This window comes from Centruroides sculpturatus, unplaced genomic scaffold, assembly GCF_000671375.1.
Source record: "Centruroides sculpturatus isolate CEXI.00-Female unplaced genomic scaffold, Cexi_2.0 scaffold386, whole genome shotgun sequence".
In the NCBI taxonomy this organism is placed as follows: Eukaryota; Metazoa; Arthropoda; class Arachnida; order Scorpiones; family Buthidae; genus Centruroides; species Centruroides sculpturatus.
The window spans coordinates 341910-354878 of record NW_019384684.1 but is presented as its reverse complement, the minus strand read 5'-3'; the positions used below and the strand labels follow the sequence as shown (position 1 = coordinate 354878).

The following is a 12969-nucleotide window of genomic DNA, read 5'->3' as shown; positions in this document are numbered from 1 at the left end:
GTGGCTATTGTATCGTTAAAAATTATTTTTTTATTTTGTACAAACAAAATAAATATATTGAAAAATATAAAAACCAAAAAATATACTTTAGAAGTTAATCTAGTATCAACAACGTTCGATTCAGCAAGACACAGTCCTCAGAAAAACATCACACAAAAGTGCCAGTGCTGCCAGCTAAAACACACACACCAACGAAAAAAATTTTGGAGTAGCCCAGGATATAGCCAAAGATTGCAGCGCCACAGAACTAGCGAAAATTTAAATTTGCCGACTGGAATTCTTTCGGATAACCGACGTTTCGGATAACCGACTTCGGATAAACGACGCTCTATTGTATATTTTTATATGTAATCGGTTATCCGAAAAATGAGTTATCCGAACAACCCCAGTTTTCAATTGATTCGGATAAAAGACGCTGTACTATATTTAAAGTGCCTTTTAGAAAAGTTCTTTTCTACAATAGTAAAAGTTTTTACTCTATTAAAAGAAATTCTGGTTTTCCAGAAACATAAATTGAATCTTTGATTATTCCAATACATAAAAAAAAAAAGCGATGTGTATGATCCCAAAAATTATTGTTCTATTTCTTTGATTTCTGTAATTAGGAAACTGTTCACGTCTTTATTAAATAAAAGACTAGAAAAATGGATCCTTAAGTATGATATTTTGTGTCAGGAGCAAGCAGGTTTACAGCCCAGCCGATCTTGTCAAGACCAAATATTTATACTAAATACATTGGTTCAATCAAAACCGCAAAAAAAAAAAGGAAAACTTTATGCTGTTTTCGTGGCTTTTAGATCTTCCTTTTATACTGTTAATCATAAAGTTTTGTGGTCTTTATTAGAAAGAATGGGCACAAATGAACTATTTCTTGGTCTTATCATTGATATGTATTTCAAAGCTACCGCAGCAATAAAGATACCCTCCCTATCCGGTATACGTGACTTGGTACCCGCTTTTGTACCCGCTCTCGTGTAGCTGTTGTTAGTTTCTAGTTATTCATTAAACTTTTAATTTCTCTTGTTTGTTAATGGTGTCTGTTACTCGTGTATCGGCCATTCTTTACCGATGATCCTCCCATTCGACCTGACAATTCGATTCCGACCGCGCGGGGAAACGCGGAAGGTAGAAACACGCCACTCAGTAACGCAGTTAGCGGTTTTCGCCAAACCGTCGCCGGTCAAATGGGAAAGACCCAAGCTTTCCCCCGGCTCCCCACAATGGTATTAACTCCCTTTGTGACGGACTAAGGTTCATGCAATAAAGAATTATTATTAATATATCATCCAGACGGATCACCTCTCGAAAAATTTCTGAGGATTTTTGACGCATCGGGATTCCTTCTCGGACACTGTAGGCAAGTGGGCTGCAACCCTAATCGCTCGGTCATGGGACCGTCGACGGAATTGATTAATAATATTTAAATTTAAATTTCACTCATAATAAGAACTATTTCTGCAGTAACATTGAATTTTTTAAAAACGCTTTTCGCTCTGTACACACTAGGAAGGCCTTCTTCCATATTCGTCGTGGATTTAGCCTGGCAGCCTGTGCTCAGGGACCACATCCATGAGCACCCATATAAAATACCTGAAAAGTTATTTGCTTGAATTCGATTGCGGATTTCCCATAGAAATAGGCTAACACATTATTTGTATTTGTCATGCGACCGTCGTAAAAAATGTATCATTAAATTCTATCGTAATATGTTATCAAATTTTCCTTATTTCGTTAGAATTTCTTTCCAAAACTGTACTGTTTATCGCTCTTTTCAAATTTCATAAATAAAATATACAAGCTAAATATAGAAATTCTCCATTAGTTAATATCAATATAAGAAAGTAGTCATGCAAAACAATTAAATTGTTAAGTTGAATTAATCTGTAATCAATATTATGTATGATTTAAAAAATAAAATAAAACTTCAGTTATTTTGTTTTTTTCATTTAAAAATGTGTTTTATAAAAAATTTTTAAAGTTACGAAATCACAAAATAAAGAATTTAATTCCCAGAAAATTTCTAAAAATACATAACTTTTTTCAGAGCTTTAATAAAAGAAGGAAAAACACCCTCGTTTAAGAATTATAATGAAGACGCGGTTTAGGTTAACATCAACGATCAAGGTTATCATCAACAATATCAGAATAATTGCTAAATTGGGTATTTATATTAGGCCTATATATAATTCAGTTGAGGTAATACGAAGAAATTTTATCTTTCAAAAGTTGTAATGGGAAATTTTATCAAAATGGTTTTTATAATATAACATCTTTCAGTAATAAAAAGTTTTTCAACGACTTGCGTAACTTTCTCGGTCAGACTTTAAAACTGTATATAGCACCATCTTCTACGAGATGTTATTTTCAAAGTATTTATATTATTCATCATTATTTAATGGCAAAAAGCTTAATTTTTAGAGTATGATGATTTTTATTTTTTATGAAATATCATAAATGTTAACAACAACAAAAAAATCATTAAGTCCGACCCACTCCAGATTTTAAATTTTTAGTGGTTGAAATACAGGGAGTCGACACACCATCCCCTGCACCTTTAACCACTAAAGTTTAATGGCATAATCCCTCTAATTCAAAAACTTCCCTGATGAATTTCAGAAATTTTTCACAAAAAGACAAGGACACGTTAAGCTTGAAAGAAAGTAAACGAATTCCTGCCTCCACATCCTCTAATATCCAAGCATACAGAAAAACGTCCAAATTTCTTTTTGCCTTTCTAAACGTTTCAAGGTGTCCTAAGTCCAAAATTGTAAAAATCCTGGGTGGTCGTTTTTAACCGGTCGCTATGCTTTTTCTCTGTTACATACGGATAACAACCGGCAAATTAATATGGTTCCCACTATAAAGGTGATAAGTACTGTGCCTGCTAAACACACTGTTAATCGAACAGTTGATTCTCTGTTATGCTCCTCACATACAATATAATATTATCTTTCAAACTTGAAAATTATGCAACACTTCTCGACAAACCCCGTTTTTTAGCAGGAAATAATAAAGCGAACATAAGTTTTTCGCTTTTGAGATAAATACTAAATTAGGATGTTTAGTTATTACTGCCAGAAAATTTCCAGGGGTGGTCTGTACCGGATATGTCGTGACTTCATCTTTCACCATTCGGCAAACCCTATTACAGGGCCTGCTTGAACCCGATCAGTATAATTAAAAAGCCCTCTTAGTGCCCAGAGGACGAAAAGATCAAAAAGTAGAAATTTCAGATTTAGGAAAAGTTTCCAGTCGAAATATTTTAACATATTAAAATTCATGTAGCATAAAGGGAAAATATTTACCAAACAACCTTGAAAAATAACCAAAATAATAATTGAATTATTAATTTAAGATAGCCTAGTGCAACCTTAATGATAGTAGGTTAAATAGAAATTTATTTTAAATTGGTTTCTAAGTAAAGGTATAAAATACGTCCCGAAAGTTTTTTACAACAATTATTTCTCAACTTTAAAAATTATGAAACTGAGATCATCTCTCATTTGAGAACAAAACATCAGAGATACAACAGAAAGAGTAAGTTGTAAGCTTGTTATTCATTACAGTAGTGTTTACTATTTAGAAATTATCTGAATATTAATTTAAAAAAAACACTATATTTACATTGTACAAAATTTATCAAATTAAACTAAATAATTTTTTAGAAAGCTAAAATATAAGTTTCCGAATATTTCATATAATTTTATACGTGTATAATTTTTTAAAATGTGTACTATAAATAAAGTGTAAAGTTATAGAGGGCTTTAAAATATCTACAAGCTTCTAGTTTTTATTATTAACACTTCTAAACCCTTTACTAGTAAAACAGAAAGCAGCGCTAACTTTTGCCTTAGTGACTAATGTTTAAAGTAAAAGTTTTTAGAGAAATTGGAAATCGCATACTGAAGACAATGTGTAATTATTAGTCATGTAACGAATATTCGGTTACTATTCGGTATTCGGCCGAATACCGAATACCTAAAAACAGGAGTAAGAAATAACAAAAACTCAGAAAATTAATCATTTTGATATTTACATTTAATGTTATCGAGTTAGTGTTGTTTGTTTATATTTATTTATAACATGCACAAAATAAATAAGAAAATAATATTAGTCACATGTATTCACAATTTATAATTACAAAGATCAGCACACGTACATGTCTATCGTTGGAAAATCCTCGCAGATCTGAGGGTCTGACCCTGCCTATCCTTCTTTTTAAGCGCTCGTCTTTGCTCTTTCCTTTCTCTTTCCTCTATCGCTCTAGTCCACGTATGCCTGTGCATACATCATAATACGCGCTCACGATACTTTNACATCTGAGGGTCTGACCCTGCCTATCCTTCTTTTTAAGCGCTCGTCTTTGCTCTTTCCTTTCTCTTTCCTCTATCGCTCTAGTCCACGTATGCCTGTGCATACATCATAATACGCGCTCACGATACTTTTCCGTCGTAGAGTTCCCATTTTACAATTACGTGACTCAGCCTAGTGATAACAGAGAAAAGACACAGATAGGACGTCGATATAAGTCACAGTTATGATTTCACAGATTCGAGACAGCTTGATAGCTCGAACGGTCCCAGGCTTTCGCCCATGCACTCTAAGTGACTTTCGTTACAAGCATTTAGCTTTCAAAAGTCTATGACAACAATTGTTTGGCATTGATGGCCGCGAATTTCGCGCCAATAAGCTGCCTCGACTTGTTCGATTATGTTATCAACTCAATTTCATATTTATTTTCACATTTTCACTTCGCGGTCCTTCTCTGTTCTTTTTCCGTTATTTACACGTACACATTTCATTGTTATCCACATTTGATATCATCATTTATCACATACTTCCATGACACTCTTGTCTGTCTGCTACAACTGCCAAGAATTAACGCGATTGGCGAAGCGTAATGACAGCGGGCCAATAGAGAGCAGGATCCTTGCCATAATGCGGTTTGCGCGCCAATTTTCGTACGTGCGTTAATCAAGCCGAATAGTTTGTCCGAATATTCGGCTATTCGGTCTGAGGCCGAATATACTATTTGCAGCACTAGTAATTATTCAAAAATTAATTCTTCTAAAAAGAGTTGTAAACACCTGATCTTTAATTATGTCTGGTATATGTAGTTTTACCTTAAATCGTATTATACTTTCTTTCTTTTTATATAAAATATTTTTATAGAGAAAATACTGCTAAAATTATCTTTTAGGAATTAAAGTATTTCTGAAACCATATTTAGACTTAGTATATTCAATTTGCATCGAGTTTGAAGTTACATATACTGTGTAAAGATGATTAACTTAATAAATAAGACATTTATAGAAAAATATATTGTTTTCTTTTGACTATACATACATAGATGAGTCTTAGTCCATTTATTGTCCCTTCACACGCTGTACGAGGCACAACAATTCCCTCGGCGAAGTCGGCTTTTGTTTGTAGCCTACGATTCGCCAAAAGGGACAATAAATGGACTAACAAATAAGACTCATCTATGTATGTATAGTCAAAAGAAAAAATATTTTTCTACAAATTAATAAATAAGAGTTTATTGGTTATGAGTGTAGTAATTTGACAATTGATACGAATAGATATCGTGTTTGCAACACGTAATAACAAGTTTTCGGTAATTTACTTACAATGAGAAGGCCAGACGTTCGGGTCTCCAATTCGAACGAAACACGGCGAGTATATAGCCCTAAACACAAACATCTTCTTGGCCAAATATTAGAACCCACTTCTCAAACGAAAAACGGACTACTCAAAATTGAGTATTTAGCTTATAAGTGTTAAAATTTCGCTTCTCTTTGTAATGTCGTTAGCCGAATTGATAAGATACTAGACACAGGAATTACACAGTGAAGGTTTCAGCCGTTGCAATTTTAGTTTTCGTTTTTCAAATGTGTAATAAAATTATTTTATTATTTTATAGTGTCATTAGAATTATTCTTATTACTATTGTTATACTTTACATTCAAAACGTATAAAACAGGAGTAAAAATCGTGACATCATTTTCTGTTTAAGAAAAACGAAGTTACTGTAGATTTAACTCTTTTGTCATTAAATAAAACTTTTATTAAACGGCCGTCTCCTTGTTAGACCAGTATGAATTTAATAAATCGTGTACAGTACATTGATCCCATTATTTGATTATACAGTTTATGAATTAACTAAAATATATTTCTAATAAAACTGTGTGGTAGTAAGATACCATATAAGATGATAAAATAAACATCGTAAAACGCGAATGAACTGTGATTTGCAATCGTAATCGTCGAAATATCTATAAACTATAATTGTAATTAAACAGCTGATTAATTTCTGAAACGTTTTTTCTAACATTTTCCATGACAACCGCTAATCTCGAAATCCGTGTCTTAACTCATGAACTATTTTTTATAATAAGTTCACTTTCACAAAGTCTGTTGTCTTTTCTGAAAAGTTTTCTGGTAATAATTAGTACAATCCTTCGGAAAATTTTAAATTTTTTTTTAATAATTTGTGTGATATTTAAGATATATACTTTTCGAAATTTTAAAAAATTTAAGGAGTAATCTATTGCTTACAAACTGCAATATTGTCTATAGCAGGCCTGGCCAACCCGCGGCCCGTCACATTAAAATGTGTGGCCCGCTAAGCGATATTATATAACTGTTAAAACTTTTGTTTCCCGTTATGTGTATACCGAAACAATTAAATAAATGAAAATTTATGTATCATTGTTATAAGCGCAAGCGCAATTACGAACTCTTGGTATAAGAATAAAATCTTATTCATTTTGTATTTGTTTTACTTTTTTAAAAGCATGTTTGCCTAAATTGTGGCCCACCGTAATGTTATGCGTGATCAAAGTGGCCTGCGAAACAATTTGGGTTGGCCAGGCCTGGTGTACACTCATTCGCTTAAATAGTGGAAAGAACTGTAAATATAAAAACCTTTACACTAAATTAAATTTCTTATGAAAGAGGAATTAAATTTTTATGGTTAATATAATCTTGTAGTTTATACTATGTTTCATGTAAATAATTTTAATCAACACAAATAAACTTGAATGATATTTTGATATAGGTTATTTTGTTCGGAATACAAGAATAACTTCAGTATGGAATTAGTCAACATAAGCAAACCTGTAATATAATCTTGTAGTTTATACTATGTTTCATGTAAATAATTTTAATCAACACAAATAAACTTGAATGATATTTTGATATAGGTTATTTTGTTCGGAATACAAGAATAACTTCAGTATGGAATTAGTCAACATAAGCAAACCTGTTCTGGATCCTTATCCTTTTGAAACTAATATAGATAAAGAATTTATGAGAAGATTTCTTCAGAATTATTGGCATTATTCTTTCTACATTGCTGCAATCTACCTGATAACTATCTACTTGCTTCGAGAATACATGAAATCCAGACCCGCCTTCGAACTCAAACGTGCTTCCTTCGTGTGGAATGGAATTCTCGCACTATTTAGCATCGTCTCGACTTTAAGAGGATTTCCAGGAATGGTTTTCGTATTTCGCCATCATTCGTTTTATAATATAGTCTGCAATAAATCGCTTTCAGAACAAACACCGTCGTTGATATTTTGGGGTACATTATTTCTGTTTTCAAAGGTGTGGGAATTGGGAGATACTGTTCTGATTGTACTGAGAAAAAGCAATCTAATGTTTTTGCATTGGTATCACCATGTAACAACTTTAATCATAATGTGGTATTCTGTATCTAGAGAAGCATCTTTTGGTTCTCTACTCGGTTATACAAATGTCTTTGTGCATTCTTTTATGTATACTTAATTTGCTTTAAAATCAATCGACGTGAAGATTCCTGTAAAATATGCCATGTTCATCACGGCCATTCAAACTTTACAGATGTCATTCGCTGTTCTTCTTTCATTCTGGATACATTGGCTTCAATTAAACAATTATGAATGCCACACTCCTAAAGAGACTCTGCAGATCATTTTCTTGATGTATTTGTCGTATTTGGTGTTATTTAGTTACCTGTTTTATAATTCTTACATCAAACCTCGTTCGAGTAAGAAATACGACTAAAAATAATGTTTTTCTTATGAATAGCGTATGTATCCGAAATGAGTAATGGCATATGTCAATTGTTTCCTTAAAATTAAAGATATTTTTAAAAATTGTTAAAATTTATGTTGTAACGTCATAAACCTTCTTTAAATAAGAAATATCTAATTTTGGAAAGTTTATGTATAAATTGTAGAGCTATATCTTATTCTAATTTATCCAGATTGATAAAAAAAATGTAATAAATCAGTGGCATGCCGTCATTAGAAGCGGTGGATGCGCCGCTTCCCTTGTATTTTATAAAAAATAAATACATATTATTTTTAATTACATGAAAATAATCGCGCAATATTTTATTATAACCGCATTATGTATCTTATTACAAATTTCTACACGTTAAAAAAAAATAAGATTGCTATTGTATATCCGAATATTAGTGGTGGAGTGGAAGCGCTGTATCGTCAACATCCGAAAAACCAGATTCGCGCATGCGCTTTACAGACACCAAACTCACCCAGTTTAGCTGCTGGAAGCCTAGGACCTTGGGTGGATGCTACACGTATAACGCATCCAATTCTATCCAGGACCGGTTCTGTTAGCCACCTGCCTGTTAGATATTTGGCCGCCCTCGCACCATTACGTGAATCACGAGTAGCTTTATATCTTAACCGAACCGATAAGAATTTACTGGTATGTTTTTATGATAGTTCTGTATAGTTGACAGGAGTTTAAAAAAATCCATTAAAATATTTAATATTTTTATTCCGCTCTCCCATTTTACATTACTCACGGATTTCAATGTTAAACCAGTGATATTATGATTTAGTATGTCCCATCTTTAAGGGGATGTAGAAAAAACGTGTACAATTCTTGTATAATGTTAAAAAATTAACTGTTACTTTGACAGCATCATTTACGACTAAATTTAATGAATGAGAGAGATGCACGAGGTACAGAAAAGCTCTAGAATTTATTTTCCTTAAATTTACAATTTATGTATCCGTTGTCATAAAAATTTGTCTTTCCACTTTTTTCCCGAGACTACAAATATTCGAGTACAGTTGTCCTCTATAGTCCGACGTTTTTTAATCCGACATGCTCAGTAGTCCGACGCACCTCCCGTCAAGGTACCCGTCCCCGTTACGTGTCTGCTTGCACAGAAGCATGTCGCGATGTGAATCTCCCCATCCAATTTTTACACGAAGACACACATTTCGTGTGTTTTATGTGAGCAGTTCTGTTCGAACAGTTGGAGTAGAGAATATTGTAAGTTACTGCTAGCAAAACAATGCGAAATATGTAATTATTTTCGGTAATCCGGACACTTTTGGTAATCTGACACACCTTTGGTCCCATACCTGTCGGATTATCAAGGGACAACTGTACAAAGTAACCGGTTTCAACTTATTTCTACTTAAGAAGTAGTTAAATAATTAAGCGATTAGGGAATTGGGGACATAAAGCTTAACCGAACCATCTCTAGCCGAGTATACTGGGGACTGATTTCTTCGAAATATTAGATGTAATAAAGACAAAATTTTATAGTTCAATGAGAGTGACCGAAATTTGTAAATTTTGGAAATTTCTGAGGACACTTGGTCCTAAAACGAATTAGTTAGAAAACAAATGACTATTAACTTTAACATATTTAGACTTTTACAGCTATGGTGAGAAACGTTTAAAATCTACAACAGCCCTATCGTGTCCTTTGAGATATACTAGTGATGCGACAAAAGAGGTATTTGACATTGACCGGTATCGGCACCCTGAAAATTTGGCAGTCCGCGTGTATGCACGCTGTGTAATCGTCTTCGATTCTGTCCATTAGCCACTCGTAGGGAGCTATTTGACTGTGCGTTGTTTTAAGATTTAAAAAGTAAAGAATATTTTATATTTTTATGTACAGTACGTTTCTTTACAAAGCTATATATTCTTTAAAAGTATCGTCGTACAATTGAAGAATATTTTGCGGTGGATGTACCGGTACATCCATCGCACATTTTATTTCACCGAGTAAGTTTTTATTATTTTATTTTTAATTGTAACCCTTATATCGTGGCTAGCGATCCGGAATGTAATTGTGATATTAAAAATGCATTTAGAGAAGTCTACGGTTTTTACTGGCTTATCGAATAAACGATACGATTGGACCCTAGACCATCACTGATGCGCAATTGACTGATTGCTCTTGGATGTAGGCTTCTTACAGAAACACAGCTTCCATATCATCAAATATCACGGCACACTACTGCATCACGGTGACATTTGCTGGTGTTCCTTTTTCCAAAGCGGAAGAGGTAGGCCATGAAGTTGTCATGGCCTGTTATGCTATTAAAGACACTGAGAGGCGATCCAAGAACAAAACAATCGATGCCGATTGCTTTCTTGTCTTTTGTTCGTTTTTCGCACATATTTTCGTTAGGCGCACGCAATATTTTTTTAAGCATTAGGCCTAAATTCAGTTAGGCACGCTCAGCCGCATCAAAGAGCACGGGCTTTGTCACTTTAATACCTCTGTATATTGAAACTAAGTCATCGACTTCTATTTTTTACATGTAAATGAAACCTCGTTACATTTTTGGATTCCAACGTCGCTGGACAAAGTCGCATGATTAGTGCGACGACCCTGTATCTCGAAAATGAAGTCACGGACCCTCATTTTTTTATTACATTTTTAAATTTTTTGTCGCAATTAAAGGAAGAGGGCAAAGTTTAATCAAAATTGATAGATCATATTTTGAAAACGAACATGTCACATTAATGATGATAGAGTTAATAAACAAGTGCATTTGCATTTTCTCTGTTGTACTTTATTACATATCTTTGACAATATAATGAGAAAACGATAGCTTATCCTCTGATGCATTTATACAACTATATAAAGGCAAACTTTCTCTTTAAAAGTAATTTATTAACTTTAACAGTACATAAAATACGCTATACAATTTTACTCGAATCAGTACAGTGAGAAATATTATTTGGGATGAAATAGTTTTTTATTTTTGACATAGGAAATTACATTTTTATAACGTTCATATTAACTCTATATATTTTAATTAAACACATATTCTGTACAATGTGAATGAAGATTTATTGATGGCCTGCTGACCTTTATCTTTTGTTTATATAGGCACATGGCACAATTTTGTACACTTACTTTGAAGCTTATTAATTTTGTAAAAATTTTTCTTTCAGCAATTATCGTACAATCTTGACATTACATCTAAATTAAAAATTCGTGAAAAATAATTCTAGAATAAATCACATTTGTAACTAGACTACATAACATGCACTGTACGAATGTCGCTTGTCAATACAGCTCGTCGATGCAAAAGAAAATGGTAGACTGAGCCCTTCTGCATGCTTTGAATTCCTTCTAAAGCCTTAATAATAAACATTTAAATGCTTTATCTGAAAATTTTTCTGCCTACAATATTATAGAAATCTTTCAAAACAATAAATAAATAAAATAAAACAAACAGTCGAATTTATAATTCGTATAATTGAATTAAAATATTTTTCTACACAATTTAATAATTAAACGTCATCATTCCAACAATGGTTATTATGGTTATTGTTAAACAATACTTCTCACAAACAATGAAAATAAATCAAGTATTGCAACAGAATTTTAGGAGGCTGAATGAGTTTCCACTGTAAAATTTCAAATGACATTTCATTCGTGGAATACGCCTCGGTGGAGATTTATTTGGCGTGGGACCCAGGGACGAAATCTTAAGACAACGTTACCAACGGGAAGATTACGGGCTCAGCGTAGACGTTTTAACGATCAGATAAGCTCGCGGTTTTACTACAACACATCCTTACATACACCTCTCACGATAACATTCACAATTCAACCATTTATCCATCAATCTCATTTCTTCAGCGCACTCGTTCATTTACATATCACGCATCGACGCTGTACACAACACCGTCACATAACACCTACACTGCTTCCCAAAATCCAACTCCTAGGTCCTCGTCCTGGGAAGTGGAAATGCCACTCGAAATCATCGAGTGGCATTTCCACTCGATGATTTCGAGTGATTTCGAGCTAAAGGGGATCTGGTACACTAAATATTTCATAAGCTTTCCTGTAAAATGTTCTGACTATTGGTATAGGCCCTACATCAGCGGTTCCCAAAGTGTGTACCGCAGCTTCCTCACAGTGGCCACGAAATGTTATAAAATTTCTATAATTTTACTTAATTTTAAAAAATATTGGTTATTTCGCTATTTCGCTATTTCGCAGATTGTACTTGTTAGAATTTGACATACAGCAATTGGATTGTTAGGATTAGCCATTTTGCACGTTCCAGCAAAATGGCATGCGGAAAGAAACAAAACCGAATGGCTCATCCAGGCACATCACATGGAAGAGGTCTGACACCAAACTTCTTTATAGATTCCGCAGACGCCATTTTACTTTTCCGGCTTTGTTATGCACAACAGAGGGAAAGTTTGACGATCGATTAATAAAAAATCCCTAAGATTTTTACATTTTTGGACTCGGTTGACCTTAAAACGTTGATAAGTGCAAAAAATCGGAGTTTTCTTTTCTGTTTGTGTGGATATCAGTCAGTGTGTGACTAAAAATCCAGTAACATATCTTTCTTTTAGACTTCGTATCATTGCTATCACTATCAATATTTAATAAGGCGATACTATAGATTACCACCTATGGAATTTCGGGAATTTGAGTATATATCTGAACTGAGGGGACCGAGACGAGTACCCTACTTTTGGACTCTACTTTTTACGTAGCTATTTTCAAAATTGCTGCGTAAAAAATAGAAAATTAAGTAGACGACACCATAATTGGAAGCAATGCCACTAGAGGTAAAAATGTGCAAACCAAACTAGTTAAATAAATAAATAACTTAGGTTAAGTTACTTAACTAAGTTAACTAACTTAAATAACCTAACTTAATTAAATAA

At 33.3% G+C, this 12969-nt stretch overlaps 1 pseudogene; it reads left to right on the top strand.

Moving 5' to 3' along the window:
• The first annotated feature begins 3425 nt into the window (after positions 1-3425).
• On the top strand, positions 3426-8294 carry LOC111627031 (annotated as a pseudogene).
• Positions 8295-12969: the final 4675 nt, after the last annotated feature.